The sequence below is a fragment of the Leucoraja erinacea genome, chromosome 2 (genome assembly GCF_028641065.1).
Source record: "Leucoraja erinacea ecotype New England chromosome 2, Leri_hhj_1, whole genome shotgun sequence".
In the NCBI taxonomy this organism is placed as follows: domain Eukaryota; kingdom Metazoa; phylum Chordata; class Chondrichthyes; order Rajiformes; family Rajidae; genus Leucoraja; species Leucoraja erinaceus.
The window spans coordinates 82,726,714-82,744,178 of NC_073378.1; the positions used below are offsets into that span (position 1 = coordinate 82,726,714).

At 41.2% G+C, this 17,465-nt stretch overlaps 1 protein-coding gene across 12 annotated transcripts in view; it reads right to left on the reverse strand.

The window, feature by feature from the left end:
* The window catches only part of LOC129711677 (uncharacterized), a 160,100-nt gene that overhangs the window by 111,948 nt on the left and 30,687 nt on the right, over positions 1 to 17,465 (reverse strand). Inside the window, exon 2 of one of the 12 annotated variants that reach the window (XR_008725904.1) lies at positions 2,541 to 2,716. The exons of 10 other annotated variants lie outside the window; for them this stretch is intronic. The gene's annotated coding sequence lies outside the window, so the exon portion shown is untranslated. Of the gene's footprint in view, positions 1 to 1,298; positions 1,875 to 2,540; positions 2,717 to 17,465 lie in introns of those variants that run through there. One more of the 12 variants, XR_008725899.1, reaches the window with a different exon arrangement.

The window sequence follows — 17,465 nt, forward strand, 5'->3', positions numbered from 1 at the left end:
ATTCACACAAGGTTTGAAACATATTTAAAAGACTGGTATAAGCAATAATAGAAATGCTACCTCTCAAGCTGTCCAAAGGTTCAATGCACTTTGCAAATAAAATATATCTAAACTCCATTTGGTAAAAGACCAATAACTGGTAGGTTGGTGTTTCACATTTCTACACAATGATCTTTATTGCAACAATGATCTTTATAGTAACAGAGTCCTTTTTGCACAGAGAGCACGTCCCATCGGCTGAGAACAAGGCATTACAACATTACCAGACAGCAGAACCCGGGCCAAATTCAGACCCCTCTTCACCAAATAAAAATAGAGATGGTAAAGCAACTATTAATTAGGAAAGAACTAAAATAATGAATCCAAGATTTCACAATCTGCTTTGAATAGCTGAAGCTTGTCCATGAATTAGAAAAATGCTTTTCTCACACTTTATTGCTTTGTAAGAATTGATTGCATTATTTTCTGAGGTTACAGCTAAAAAGTAAGATATGGCTTATCACACCAGCAAAGCAATGTGATAACTATATTTTTAATTCTGTGCAGACATATCTAATAAAGCTGGTTATTTTTTCTCTTAGCCAACGTATATATCAATTTGCACTTACACTCTACCTCAACTGCGAAGTCCTTCAATAAAAACATGTTTTTTAAAAGAGATATTAAGTATTTTGCACAATCTTAAGGTAATCTGCATCTAAAACTGCCAAATTACTTCATTTTTCTGTGTTGGAATTAAATCCGAACTGAAGAGATATATTTGCAAAGAGAAGTCACGAGCGGGGAGAGTTAACATCCTGAATCTATGTGGATTTGTTTTTTGGAGGAAGTAAAAAGGTCAAACATCTTAAGAAGAAACCAGCCCATCTGAAAACAGAGTATAACAAAAAGGATTGAAGGCCAGGTCACGGACCCACCACAGCATCAGGTTAATAATTGAAGCCTTTTAAGTAGTCTTTAGGATTCAATTTTATCTAAGTATCTTTTTTTCATTCGGGCTTCAGACGCTAGCAAGGTAAAAGATACAAGAGTGACAAACCCATAACCCGTAACCTCCATCGGAGCACTAAGCCAGGAGAACAAAGAGTGCTGAACACAACCGACCCGTCTACTAATACCGATAAACCGGCAATACTCCAGCTCTATGGCACCACGAACCTCTCCAGAATGCACCGATCCCCTCCCATTTCAAAACACTTTATTTTCAGCATAATACTTTAAAATGCAGTAAGCACTGTGTAGGAAAATGTAATAGACATCATATACTCCAAAATAATGTACAAGGTGACATGACTGACCTCCAAGATTATTTTTGCCATTGGTGATTGAAGGAAGATTAGCAAAGATATCTTCAAAGCTGCATCTCAAGTCAAGCTGTCCCAGTAACATACAACATGGACATCTACCCATCAATGTGAAAAATTGCCTAGGAATGTATTATTCACAAAAGCAGCACAAATCTAATCCAGTAATTTACTCTGCTCAGTCAGACTGCTTTCAATTAACAGCAAAGCAATGGAAGGGGGTCACAGAAAAAGTTATCAAGGAGAACGCACCCTCCAATAATTTGATCATTAATGGCCAGTTTGGGTTTTACCTGCTCAGACCTTAAAGAGTTTTGCTCTAAATGGACTAAGAGCTGATTTCTAAAGATGATGTGAGAGTGGGTATGGTTTACACAAAGGCAGAATTTAACTGAGTGTGGTATCAAGGAGTCCAGGAACAACTAAAGTCAATAAGCATCAAATTGTGAACGAGCTTCACGGTCAAAGGAACTCTGCACTTACAACTTTGCAACTACTAAATCTCGTTGCACTGACGTGGAATGACAATAAAAGATATTATTATTATTATTATTTAAGACTTGAAAATGGCATCAAACTGGCATCTCTGTATACTGTCTCAGTGTACTACTACTATACATTTGTACTGTTCTGAGATGCTTATCTACGAGCCTATGTAAGAGTTAATTTCCTGGTGGCTCAGCACTTCAACTCCCCCTCCCATTCCTAATCTGACCTTTCTGGCCTGGGCCTCCACCATTATCAGAGTGCGGCCCAGCTTGGGGGAACAGCACCTCATATTTTGCTTGGGCAGCTTACACCGCAGCAGTATGAACATTGACTTCTCTAACTTCAGGTAGCCCTTGCTTTCTCTCCCCATCCCCTCCCTCATCCCAGTTCTCCCACGAGACTTACTGTCTCCGACTACAATCTATCTTTGTCCCAGCCCCTCCCCTGATATCAGTCTGAAGAAGGTCTCAACCCAAAATGTCACCCTTTCCTTCTCTCCAGAGAAACTGCCTCACCCGCTGAGTTACTCCAAAATGTTGTGTCTACCTTCGATTTAAACCAGCATCTGCAGTTCTTTCCTACACAGCCTATGTATAGTGATACTTGCACTGAACTGTATACAAAAATAAATCTCACTATACTTCAGTACATGTGACAAATAAAGAACAAGTAAACCATTGAAACATAATTATCCCAGGCCCAGAAAATCACTACACAAGTCCCTCAGGACAGTGTGCCAGAACTAACCTTCCTCAGCTGCTTCATCAGTGTTGTTCATGAATGATTGGACAAGCCTTCATCCCTTCATTTTTGTTGTTACTCATTACTGCTAACTAATGAGAATATCTTCACTGTTCAGACTACAGCAATTCAGGAAGGAAACCCATGATCATCACCCCACTTCGAGAGGATATTTACATGTCCTGGAAATAAATTCAAAGCAACAAACACTGTATTGAAGAAGGAAGCCCATCACGTATCTCAGCTGAAATCAACCACACAAGAATATGTTTCAAAGTTAGTGCATTTCTATTATGCCACAAGCATTCTTTTTTGTGGAAAATTGAATTACTTCCTAAGTTGTCATAGTCATGTGGCAACTAATTAACAAATCTAACTACTTATGTGTGCGTTTTCATAAAATTCCAGGCAAATTACATTAATTAAAGACAGATAAATTATTTACGGTGGATTATATATTAAAACATATACTAAATAGTTAGCTACACATTGCCATTAATGTTCACAAATAAGGCAATCTATCCCATATTCTGATTATCCATTTTGTCTCCTCTTAAGTAGCCCTTTGGGATCCAGGATGGGCTGTGGATTTGTAGATCCTGCTGTAAATGGATGTCAATGTGGGAGCAGTGGGTTCTTCCACAGATGGGGCAGGAGGTACCTAAAGGGGTTGGTGGATGCTTAAGTTCTGAGGCGGTGCGTTCTTTCCATCTTTATACTGGGCTTCTGTGTGCTCTTGGTGCATAAATTGAAGTTCTCAATACCATCCCAAACGTTCCTTCTCCACTTTGAATGTCTGTGGGTGTGTCGATTGTTATCATGTATTGTCTTTCCGCTGACAGGTTAGCACAAACAAAAGCTTTTCACTGTACCTCGTTACATGTGACAATAAACTAAACTCCAGAGCACATCTTTGAAACTTTTTCTCTGTTTTCCTGTTAATCTCTTCCATTGACAGAGCTTGGAATATTTAGAATGTCCACATTGCCAATGCTGTTAATAGTAAATGTTTTATCACAAAATGAAATAAGTCAATAGTAACAATCTGGCGGATTGTAATTCTTTCTTAGAGTACAAGATTACCTTCCTTATATTTGTTTTAAGATTGAGAATAACACAAAGAAGTTAAAAACTTGATAAAATCATGTAGTTGAATTCTTGAAAATTTTAAGGAATTCTTTATCTCTGTTTGGCCCTGTGCAATGGGAAAAATAGGCAATTTACGTAATTTTGTCTGCAGCAGATGAATTGCATTAATGCTGAACATTTCCTGAATTTCTAGTTGTCGTGAATGTAATAAGATTGTGTAGCTATATGTTGTTCCATGAACCAAACTTTTAAATCTTTTTAAGAATTCATTCATTCAGTGATGCAGCTACAAGGCCAACTCATGTCGCTTTGAGAATGTGATCATTGGTTCCTTTACTTCAGCTGACGGTAACATTCATATGTGGTAAAATAGCTGATTAGATACTCTCTAACCAGATAGTAACCAAAAGATTCCACTCCAGGGATTACTTATGGATCAATCGTGTTAGTATGGGACTGGATTTCCAAGCGGGTGAATGCAAGTAAACATGATTTTGTTTAGTTTAGAGATACAGCATAGAAACAGGCTCTTTGGCCCACTGGGACCACGCCAACCAATGATCACCTGTTCGTTAGCTCTTTGCTATTGCAGTTTCACATCCTATGCACTAGAGCAATTTACAGAAGTCAATTTACCCAGAAGCCTATAGGTCTTTGGAAAGTGATGCTCGTGAACATGTTGATTCCTGTGTGTGTGTGTGTGTGTGTGTGTGTGTGTGTGTGTGTGTGTGTGTGTGTGTGTGTGTGTGTGTGTGTGTGTGTGTGTGTGTGTGTGTGTGTGTGTGTGTGTGTGTGTGTGTGTGTGTGTGTCTGTGTGTGTGTGTGTGTGTGTGTGTGTGTGTGTGTGTGTGTGTGTGTGTGTGTGTGTGTGTGTGTGTGTGTGTGTGTGTGTGTGTGTGTGTGTGTGTGTGTGTGTGTGTGTGTGTGTGTGTGTGTGTGTGTGTGTTTTTCTGCTGAATCCTCACCAGTTTGGGCAATTTCATAATTTGATAGGCCAAATTCAGATGTAAGAGTTTGCAATGCTTCTTTCAGGTCTCGGACTGCAGGTAGCATTTCTAACGTACTCTGGTAGTAACAAATCTATATCTTAACACACAATAAGGAAATAAATAAACATTGCTTTCTAGTACACAGAATATGAGGATGAGCTCCGCCTTTAAAATTAAGTGGCAGATATCCTCTATCACTAACAAACTGAGGGCAAAAGGTAGATACAGTCATAGAGGGATATAGCACAGACACATATCTTCCACCCCATCAATTCTGCAGATTGTCAACTTCCCATTTGCACTAATCACATCTTTAATGCTCCCCACTATCTCATGAATTCTCCCCAGTTTCTACCACTTACATGCACACTAGGGGACATATGCATGTGCCAATTAACCTTCCAACCTGCACATCTCTGGATCAGGGCTCCATCCCTGAACCAAACTCCAAATCAATGTAAGTGTCAACAATCCAAGTTGAAGGAGGCTCTGAACCCCAATTCCAGAAAGCTTCCAAATAGTACATTCAGTTCATAAAGCGACTCCTTCACCAATTCCATCTCCAGCTCCCAAATTCTCTCACATCTCTACCATCATCTAATTGTGGAAAACCAGATTTTCTAAAAACAGTCATGGAAATTAACTGCTGCCCATTTATGGTGCTCATCTATTGCTGGTTCTTTTGCACCCATTCACTCCTTATTACATATGGCTAATATTCCTTCCAACAAGCTATAGCATTCTGAAATATTGATTGTAATGGACATGTAATTTAGTGCACTAATTATGAATTTAATTTATGTGGACTGAAAATCTAGAGAGGCTGAATTTAATGTCATATCAGTTCCAGAAGCCAGAATTAAGGAAGAATTAATTAAAAGAGAAAAAGAGGCAGGAAGAAAAATAAAAAATTAAGCCATTTACATTTTTTTATTGGACATCTTAACACGTTCAACGTTAAAAAAAATCCTGATAGAATGTAACTGTGCACTTCTAATGGTTAATTGTCAGTGCCATATGTTGATTGGCACGATATTATCTTGAGCACTCCATCTCCAAGCTGTTTTGCATGCATATTTAACCACACATTTGCAAAGTTGCTATCATACACAAAGTTGCTATCATACATGTGCCAAATATTGTAGTGAGCTCATTAGTTTCATCATTATTTTGACAGAAAATAATGACGAGGTTATCCACTTCAGTGGCAAAAACAGGAAGGCCGATTATTATCTAAATGGTGTCAAGTTGGGAAAAGTGGAAGAACAACGGGATCTGGGGGTCCTTGTTCATTAGTCACTGAAAGTAAGCATGCAGGTGCAGCAGGCAGTGAAGAAAGCAAATGGCATGTTGGCCTTCATAACAAGAGGAGTAGAGTATCAGAGCAAAGGGGGGAAATGGAGGAGGACTGGCCAAATCTGTGCCTTCCACCACAGTGATGAATGCTGTGGTGGATGTTTGTGTTAAATTTTTATTGTGTTTTTGTGTGTTCTTTCTCATTGTACCACTGCTGGCAAGTTCATTTCACTTGCACTTTATGTGCAAGTGATGAATAAAACTGTATTGTATTGTATTGTAACTGTATTGTATTGTATTGTATTGTATTGTATTGTAAAGAGATCCTTCTGTAGTTGTACAGGGCCCTAGTGAGACCACACCTAGAGTATTGTGTGCAGTTTTGGTCTCCAAATTTGAGGAAGGACATTCTTGCTATTGAGGGAGTGCAGACTAGGTTCACGAGGTTAATTCCTGGGATAGTGGGACTATCATATGTTGATAGAATGGTGTGGCTGAGCTTGTATACTCTGGAATTTAGAAGGATGAGAGGGGATCTTATTGAAATATATAAGATTATTAAGGGTTTGGACACACTAGAGGCAGGAAACATGTTCCCAATGTTAGGGAGTCCAGAACCAGGGGCCACAGTTTAAGAATAAGGTTTATGCTATTTAGAACGAAGATGAGGAGATACTTTTTCACACAGAGAGTTGTGAGTCTATGGAATTGTCTGCCTCAGAGGGCGTGGAGGCCGGTTCTCTGGATGCTTTCAAGAGAGAGTTAGATAGAGCTCTTAAAGATAGTAGAGTCAGGAGATATGGGGAGAAGGCAGGAACGGGGACTGATTGTGGATGATTTGCCATGGTCACATTGAATGGCGATGCTACATCGAAGGGCCAAATGGTCTACTCCTGCACCTATTGTCTATTGTCTAAAATTGCGGTTTAACATCTTTGTACAATTATCAATAGTTCATTGTATCATCAAGTTATGGAAGATATAATAAATCTTGAGATAGGAAGCTCGCAGATCTGGCCTTTAATTTTGCTCAACACCAGCCAGCCAGACAGCCAAAAAGCTGCAAATCTTTAGAACTGCATCGTGGTGCCAACAGAACATCACATCATAGACTGGAGCCGACAGTGATCTGGCATCAACTACTGGACAGTCTATATTGTATAACAACTTCTTTGAACATTTTGTTACAATTAGTTGAGATATTTTACCATGTCAAGCCGGTTGCTGGTTTGATTACCTGAATGCACACAATCAATCGACATCTATTACATCCAAAGCATAGAACTCAAGGCCTGATCGGAAATACTGACTTAGATCAAAAAGAAGTGGTAACACAATCTAACCTTTTGGCATTATGTAACAAATAATCTCACATGTGTTTGTATAAACATTTAAAACCTGCTCTTTGTTAGATGTAAACCTACCGCTTCATCTTTCTACACATTACAGATCCTACTTTAATGCACAAATTCAATTCCACTCTTCTCAAATTGATTTGCCCTGTTAAAGAAGTGACTGAAGATGAAATTAGATCTCTACCGTATATGGAAAACTGCAGGAAGAATGGACTCAGCTGCTTTTATATAATCACTTTTATTCCAGAGAAATGTTGGCAATATCAATCCACAAATACAGATGGGAAATGGGTTAAGTTTTCATTAAATTAATTATGCACAGTTCCCCAAACTTGCAGTCTGGGGCTTTGTAGTTACAGCAAAAGATTCTATCCTGCTGCTATTTGCATTGCTACAAATTAAATGGCACAATAAATCTACACTTGGGTAGGTTTCAAAATACACTCCCATGTGCGACGATTGAACACGATAGAAAACAGTTTCACCTCCGTCCATATCACATGTCTCTGTTTGACATAGAGGGCAACATTTATTAAAAAGCAAGTGAATACATTCCCACTACCAGAGATCAGGCATGGTCATTTGAAAATAATACTAAATCATACAGAGGTGCATGGCAGTCCATTGGCCCCGAAGTGATCGTTTTCATACAGCCACAAGGTTTGAAGATTTGGTGGTCTGCTTTATCAGTCATCAAACCGTGAAAATTGATCACATATGTTTTTCTTCTTTCCACCCCACCACACCCACCTTACACACCGCCCTTCTCTCTGAGGTTCTGCAATGTAGACATTTGTTTGCTCTTTCAATTTGCCACAGTAACTCATTCCAACCCAGCTGCAAGCCCTTTCTGTGGGGTTCAGAATAAAACTGATGGACGTGCTCAGACAAGGATTCAGCGCATTTGATGTCCTTTAAATAGCTGCCTTAAGAATCTAATCTCCTTCAAGCTTGTTATGAGATGTCTAGTAATAGATTTCAGAACACTGACAAGTTATCCTTATTGAAAAATAAAAACTACAAAGGAATTATTTAATATATGCCATTGCATATGGCATATACAACACAAATCTGTTCACTGAAAGATACTTTTTGAGTAAAATATTGTACTAATTATAAAATCATTTTGGTTTCCACTTCCCATTTTAATGTTTTTGTTTGCATGATTTGTACCAATCTTTGTTCTGTGCCAAAAGTACCTCACTTGATGTGGAGTTTAATAGAGTGATGGAGTCATAGAGTGCTACAGTTTGAAACAGGCCATTTGGCACAACTTTCCCACACCGGCCAACATGTCCCAGCTACACGAGTCCCACCTGCCTGCGTTTGGTCCAATCCCTCCAAACTAGTCCTATCCATGTACCTGTCCAAATGTTTCTTAAATGTTGCATTAGTACCTGCCTCAACCACCTCCTCTGGGAGCTCATTCCATACACCCATGAATCTCTGTGTGAAAAAGTTACCCCTCAGATTCCTATTAAATCATTTCCCCTTCACCTTAAACCTACGTCGTCTGGTCCTCGATTCCCCCATTCTGGGCAAGAGACTCTGTGCATCCACCCGATCTATTCCACTCAGGATTTTATACACTGGAGGGGGGAAATGCTGTGCCTCTTTTCATGAAGGGCTGCAGGGAAAATGCTGGGAACTATAGGCTGGTGAGCTTAACATCTGTAGTTGGAAAGTTACAAGAGAGCATTCTGAGGGATAGGTTATACAGGCATTTGGATGGGCAAGGGCTGATTAGGGACAGTCAGCATGGTTTTATACGTGGAAGGTCGAGTCTCAGAAATTTGATTGATTTTTTTGAAGACGTGACCAAAAAGATCGATGAGGGCAGAACTGTAGATGTTGTGAACATGGATTTCAGAAAGGCACTCGACAAGATTTTGCATGGTAGGCTGCTCTGGAAGGTTAGATCACATGGGATCCAAGGAGAGATAGCTGAATGAACAACAAATTGGCTCCATGGAAGGAATCAGCGGGTGATGGTGGAAGGTTGCTTCTCAGAATGGAGGCCTGTGGCTAGTGGTGTGCCTCAGGGTTTGGTGCTGCGCCCATTATTGTTTGTCATCTACATCAATGATTTGGATGAGAACATACAGGGTTCGCAAGTTGCTGATGATACAAAAGTGAGTGGTTTTGCAGATAGTGAGGATGGTTGTGAACGATTGCAGCAGGATCTGGATCGATTGGCCAGGTGGGCGGAGGAATGGTTGATGAAATTTAATGCAGAGAAGTGTGGGGTGTTGCATTTTGGGACATCGAACAAGGGCAGGGCCTACACAGTAAATGGTAGGCCTCTGGGTAGTGTTGTAGAGCGGAGGGATCTAGGAGTACAGGTGCATGGTTCCTTGAAGGTCGAGTGGAAGGTGGATAAGGTGGTCAAAAAGGCCTTTTGGCATTTTGGCCTTCATCAGTTAGATTATTGAGTTGGGAGGTCATGTTGCACGTATAAGACGTTGGTGAGACCGCATTTAGAATATCGTGTTCAGTTCTGGACACAATGTTATAGGAAAGATATTGTCAAGCTTGAAAGGGTTCAGAAAAGATTTACAAGGAAGTTGCCGGGACTAGTGGGTGTGAGCTATAGGGAGAGGTTGAGTAGGCCAGGTCTCTTTTCCATGGAGCGCAGGAGGATGAGGGGTGTTCTTATAGAGGTGCACAAAATCATGAGAGGAATAGATTGGGTAGATGCACAGAGTCTTTTGCCCAGAGTTTGGGAATCGAGGACCAGAGGACATAGGTTCAAGGTATAGGGGAAAAGATTTAATAAGAATCCAAGAGGTAACTTTTTCACACAAAGGGTGATGGGTGCATGGAACGAGCTAGTTGTGGCTGGGAATATCCCATTGTTTAAAAAACAGTTAGACAGGTACATGGATAGGACAGGTTTGGAGGGATGTGGACCAAGTGCAGCAAGTGGGACTAGTGTAGCTGGGACATTGTTGGCCGGTGTGGGCAAGTTGGGCTGAAGGGCCTGTTTCCACACTGTATCAATCTATGACTCTACGATCTCTATAAGACAAGCCTTCATCCTCCTGCGCTCCAAGGAATAGAGACCCAGCCTACTCAACCTCGCCCTATAGCTCACACACTCTCCTCCTATCAACATCCTTATATAACTTCTCTGAATCCTTTCAAGCTTGACAATATATTTCCTATAACCAGGGGCAGAAAATCTGGGGGGGCCAGAGGGCCCCATGTTTTGAGAGGGGGGGGACATCCCCCCCCCCCCCCCCCCCCCCCATGTTTTTGTCATCCGGATTGTAAAATCTCCGCTTTCCACGAGACAGTGGAGGTGGGACTGCTGATCGAGGTCGCCGATTGGACGAGAGAGATGTCGGTCAGCAGGCAATGGGGGCGGGACATGATGATTCAGCGCGATGATTGGAGGAGGGAGGAGTGGGGGGTGGGACTGAGGATACAGTGCGGTGATTGGAGGAGGGAGATGTGGCACAGACCTGCGCCTCATCCGCAGCCAGGATCGATCCCGGCCGGGTCTCCGGCGCTGTCCCGTCCCCACCCGAGTGCCCCCCCCCCCCCCCCAGGTGGCCAGAGAGATCGGGAGTCAGACGCGAGCTGTGCCCCCAGGCCCACAGCCAGCGCAGAGAAGCAGCGCTAAACCCAGCTCAACTCTGCCTGTCCCGCCAGTTTAACCTGCCTGGGCTTGCGGGAAATATGGCCAGCGTGGAGAAGCAGCGCTGGTGTCCCGTCAGTCCAGTCAGGGCTTGTAGGTTAACCTGGCGAGACAGGCAGAGTTGAGCTGCATTTAGCGCTGGATTGAGCCTCCGAAGCCTCGCGCATGTGTGTGTGTGTGTTTAAGTGTGTGTGAGTGTGTGTGAGTGTGCGTGAGTGTGCTCATGCGCGCGAGGCAGCCAAAAAATTGTGTGTCCCCTGTCCCCTCCATATTTTGATAGCAAGTTCCGTGCCTGCCTATAACATGGTGCCAGAACTGAACACAATTCTCTAAATGCGGTCTCACCAATGTCTTATACCTGCAATATGGCCTCCCAACCAACTCAATACTCTGACTGATGAAGGCCAATGTGTCAAAAGACTTTTTGACCACATCTACCTGCAACTCGACCTTCAAGGAACCATGCACCTATTCTCCTAGATCCCTCTGCTCTACAACACTCCCCAGAGGTCTACCATTTACTGTGTATGTCCTGCCCTTGTTAGACGTCCCAAAATGCAACGCCTCACATCTTTAAATTTTCTTCCCAACCCTCAGAGACATGTTTTATTTTTGATCAGTGTATCAGTAGAATTCGTCCATTTGAGGTCAGGAATCAATAAACTTGTTTCCATTAACTTAGGAGACTTTTACAAGGTCCCTCGTCCTTGTATCAATACCAATCAAGAACTCAATATGGCAGCATCAGTATTTTGCCCACTGCTTCTGAAATTTGTTCACGTGATTTCTACATGTACATAATATTCACATCAAAATAACAAAATAAATAACATTCAGCCCATTCACTCATTTTTAGATAGACACAAAATGCTGGAGTAACTCAGTGGGTCAGGCAGCATCTCTGGAGGAAATGGATAGGTTTGTTTATCTTTCATGCAACCAATAGCCCTAACCCTATGTGCCAGATCTGTTTCCCTACCTTACATCCTTCTATCTTTCAGCAATCCATGTAACTTCTCTAAAATGCTGATATGGTCTCCAGTGAGCATTTGTACTGGTACTGCATTGCACAGCCATATGTGTAAAAATCCTGCACTCTGTGTTAAATCTAACACTCAAATCTAAATTCCTGGATGGAAATAGGAACTGAAAAGAGAGATTCATTTTTGGTATTAAACATGTAATATGCTAGAATCGGTATGTAATACACAAATATAAAATTCTGCTTTTTTTAAGACAATCGCGGTGAATTTCAGAAGCAGAGGACAAAAGGCTGATACTACCATATTGAGATTTTGAATGGAATTGATATGAGGAAGAGTAGTCTTATTCAAGATTCCCAGGTTATTGGAAACAGTTTAAAGTTCATCAGTTTCAACTTATCCTAATTTAAATGCCTTTATCAAATCATTCAATTTTCTGTCTGGTGAGATCAACCTTTAACTATCACCTTAATATTCTGGATTGTTATCCATTTGATCTTTTGTCAAGCCGTCCTGTTGGTAAAACCATGGAGAAACTTAGAAAAGTGCAGAAGAAGTCGAGTAGTGAAATAAATTTTGATAATGGTTTAAAAACCACCAAAAAACTATTTTAATCACGATTCATTGCATTCCAAATTTGAACCAACTGCATGACTGATGAGTTTGTATTATAACAAGTTTCCCTTGAGTCATAAATTGCTGGCTTTAGTTAGAATGATGAAATGGTTCACATTTTAAACACACTGCCCCAATTATGCCTTACATCTTTGTGACCCTGGGGCTTTTTGGCAGTTGTTATTTTTCCAGCAGAAGGAAATTCTATAATTGCTGACTCACCTTGGATAGTTCAGGAATAAATAAGAAGACCAGAGTATGCTCCGTAATGTGAACAAACCAGTAATAGTATGTTCCCTTTTGCTGGCTTGCAGACAGACCTTTGGCCTTTTGCCTGTGTGTGTCTGTATCTGTTTGGATACACATACTTATAATCAAGCATGCATCATTAGTATTTGTAAGTGGTGCTCATAAAAATATGTAGGGCTACAAATATGTATGTGTATGTGTACATGTGTACAATTGCATGGTGGTTATTCACAGATTATATGATATGAACTGCAAATAATGTCATTCTATAAAACAAGTCATACTTCAGTGATGTAGCACATCATCGGTGCCCCGCTCCCTGCCATGGATGTCCTCCACCGAAAACGGTGTCTGAGACGGGCTGGGAAGGTCATCAAAGACCCCTCCCACCCCAACCATGGACTATTTGCCCTCCTCCCATCAGGGTGGCGGTACAGGAGCCTCAGGTCACGTACTAGTAGGATGAGGAACAGCTTCTACAATAATACGATCACATTGCTGAACTCGGAGTCCCGCCGATAGATTTCTCCGGTCCCTCCGTCCCCATTGTTTAATTATTCTGTATTTTTTGATTATTCTGTATCTTCTCTCTTTCTATTTATTTATTTATTTTTTTAATTTCTTCATGCACAACTACTACGGACTGACGCAAAACTGCATTTTGTTGTACTCATACTTGTATTTGTGCGATGACATTAAAGTTGAATTGAATTGAATTGAAATGAATTGAATGTTTAAGAAGGAACTGCAGATGGTGGAAAATCGAAGGTAGACAAAAATGCTGGAGAAACTCAGCAGGTGAGGCAGCATCTATGGAGCGAAAGAAACAGGCAACGTTTCGGGTCGAAACCCTTCTTCATACTTCAGTAAAGTTTATTATAATCTCATTAGGATTAGCAAAGCAATTCTTAAAAGTATCTCCATCACTGCTAAGTAACTAGAATAGCAATAAAAATAAAATATGAAATGGCTGGTTTATAAAAACAAATCTTACAAATAAGTGCAACCTTCACTTTGGAAAGAAACAAATTGGATTATATATTTATAAATTACTGGAATTGCATTTTGGATTTTGTCTCAAATATCGCCCTCAGTTTTCTCTTTAACTGGCTGAAATCATTTTTTTTCATCAGTCAGAGGCTAAATGGAAAATGTTGATGAAGACTTCAGAACATTTTTTTCAAATAGCCCCTCTTCTCTTCCTCGTCTGTGTCAAGGTAATATCAGAATGTCTCCTTGATTACAGCATCTTATCCATAGCCACCTTGAATATCAGCTGCAACATGCACAGTAGATGCTAACCCATGCCATTGCAACAGCATATCTCAAATTTCTCACTTCCACCATGAGCAAGCAAAAGGCAGCAGGTGTGTTAGAGCAGGTTCCCCTTTCAAGCTGCACACCATTCTGACTTCTAATTATATTCCCATTCTTCACTATGTGGAGTACAATGGGAGTACCTTCACTAGACAGATCATAACAGTTCAATAAGATAACACTATTATCTCCTTCAGGGCAATGAAGGAGATGCAATTAGTGCTGGGCTGGGCAGTAAACACCCACATCACAATAAAAGGATAAATAAACAATGCAGCTAACACCCTGCCTCCCCCCATCCCCCTTTCACCCTATATTACCCAGACATTACAATCCTAGAAAAAGATCTGTATCACAATTTTCCATAACGCAAAGCCACATCATCTGCACATGTCAAGAAAAGTAATTTGATAAAATACATTTTTGTTCTTTTTTTTTAACATAAATTCCATAAGAATAGACAATAGACAATAGGTGCAGGAGTAGGCCATTCGGCCCTTCGAGCCAGCACCGCATGTCAATATTTTGTAAGGTGATTTGTGCATTCTGTAAGTTTAAATTTCCATTACCCAAACAGCCATAACATGGGGGTTTGCCAGTAGTTTGTGACTACAATGATTTGTAGGTGTTAATTGTTAAGGAGTCTCAGCTTTCTTTCTTCCATGCTAAGTTTGGCATTGGCCAAGTTATTAAGGGTGTCGGTTGCTGCCTAATCATGGGACAGGGATGGAAGGTAATGCGTATCAACCATCGATCTGTCAAGGGTCACTTTATCATTCATCACTCACACACTCTTGTGCCAATTGAGGACACACTAGTTTGTTCACTTCTTTTCCCTGGACTTTAGTTCACAAGGAACCAGTCAAGATTTAGGATAGATACATTTTGCACTTCATTTAACATGCATACAGGGTATAAGCATATGCCCTTTAAAGCCAAGCTATGAATCCTTGCGAACCTTCATATTGTTCTAAACTTATCTAAACATAGTTGTGTATTCAGATATTATCAATCAATTTTTCAGCCAATTTCACTCCAGCTTAGATAACCAGCAACTGTAACTGGTAGCCTTGCCTTTTGTCCATTTTGGTTCTATACATGCTATTTTTCCTTATTTACTCAAGGTCTCATCAGACCATGTACTCAACTTTAATGTATTTTTTGCTAATGGCATTTTCCTGAAGAAGGGTCTCGACCGAAACATTGCTTATTTCCTCAGACTTCAGACTTCATTGTTTCTCCTAATGATCTGTTACTGCATGTGCTTCAATATTCTGCTCTGGCCAATGTTCCTTGGTATTTGTAGAAGTTAATTCCACAATGTGGTATTTTGCAGACCCGTTCAAATATTGGACTCGCTGGTGCAATGTAATTTCTAATACCCACCCATGACTCCCGATTACAGGCTCCAAAATTATAACTCTCCACAATCTCCAGTCTTGTTGGGCTGAAATAGTTTTGCAGTTTTTCCTTCCTTTTATAAATGGACCATCAAACATCATATGGGAACAAGTACATTTTCCACCTCTGCATAAGTATCTGATTCTATTTGTAAAAGCAGAGTCACCTTCTTATATTCACATATGGCTTTATTCCAAGCATTTTGATCCTCACCCTCTAGTTTAATGATGTCATTTGCCCTAAAAACCTTCTATGAGCCAGCCCCGTAAGGCAGCATATTAAAACTTTATGGTTTTGATTTTTCTTCCCATTAAAACAAATTCATAACTTAGGGTGGTAACTTGGTGCAATTTTATTAGCAGTGCTGAACATAACTCATCTCAAAAATGAAGCAATTTTGACTGTTGCTTAATGATTTACCTGACTTCAAATGATTGGAAGCAATTTTAAGAACAGTGCAGTGTTTCTTACCAATTTCAACACTGATTTCTATGTAATGCTTTTTTACTTTTTGAAAAGTTTGTGAAGTTCCTTGCGAGATGTCGTCTTCCTAAATAAATTCCTATGAATCTTCTTCAAGGGCTACAAATAGAGGGAACTTGGCTTGGTGACTATTTTAGTATGACCAACTTTGTGCATTCACCTTCCAGAATTGCAATTGTTAAGCCAGCTATAAAATCATGGAGACTAGATTTACAAATGTAATGATTCGCATTTAAAACATTTCAATCTCAACCGGCCAATTAGACCATTTTCTGGAAAAATCCATTGACCAAACTAATGGGAGATCAAGGCCTGCACTTTCCCTTTTCTTTCCTGCAGAATTTAATTCAATTTAATTGTCATTTGGACCCCTTGAGGTCCATACGAAATGCCGTTTCTGCAGCAGCCATACATTACAAACAAATAGACCCAAGACACAACATAATTTACATTGTACATAAACATCCATCACATCGCTGTGATGGAAGGCCAAAAAAACGTATCTCTCCACTGCACTCTCTCCCCCCCCCCCATGTCAGAGTCAAAGTCAAAGCCCCCGGCTGGCGATGGCGATTGTCCCACGGCCATTAAAGCCACGCCGGGTGATGCAAGGTCGCACACCGGGTCTTGGTGTTAGAGCCCCCGGCGTGCGCTCGCAGAGTCCCGCGGCCATTCCAAGCCGCGCGGGGTGGTGATGTCAGGCCCCGCTCCAGGAGCTCTTCAACCCCGCAACTCGGGCGGGAGAAGTCGCCGTTGCAGGAGCCCTGAAAAGCGGTCTCCCTCCAGTGACCCGCGGGTTCCCGGTGCCGCCGTCCGCCAGACCCGCATTTTGCAGCCTCCGAATCTCCGGAGGTTGGGCCGCAGCAGCAGCAGCAGCGCTCCACCACCACCACCGCTCCACCCGCTCTGGACTCAGCCAGCTCCGCGACGGTGAGGTGAGTCGTCGGCACCAGAGTCCCCGGTCTTCTCCTGTTGGTGGCCGCTCCACATTGCAGCCCCAACCGTGCAGGGAGAGATTTAAAAGTTACCCCCTCCCTCCCTCCCCCCCCCCCCCCATACACACACCCCAACAAAAAATAACAAAAACTACATAAAAACATAGACAAAAATAATAAAAACGCGGACGGGCTGCAGAGGCCGCTGCTGACGTGAGTCGCGCCGCCTACTTAAATAAATATTATTTATTTAAGTACGTTCTGGTTTCCGCAATAGGAAAGGTTGCATTCTGTTACTTGCGTGGTTTGTGCTATGTTATTGTTCATGTTTCCTGCACTGTTCATTTTACATAGAGCAAAAACCATGAGGAAAATATATAATCCTAGACGTTATCATTCCAAGGAATGAGTGGAATTGTTCCATCTGAAAAAAGGAGCAAAGAAGGCAGGCTATATTCCTCAGGTGTTCTCGTGATGATGAAAACCATTTGAAAGGACACAAAGTACTGGAGTAACTCAGCAGGTCAGGCAGCATTGATAGGTGACGTTACGGGTTGGGGCCTTCTTCAGATACGTCCC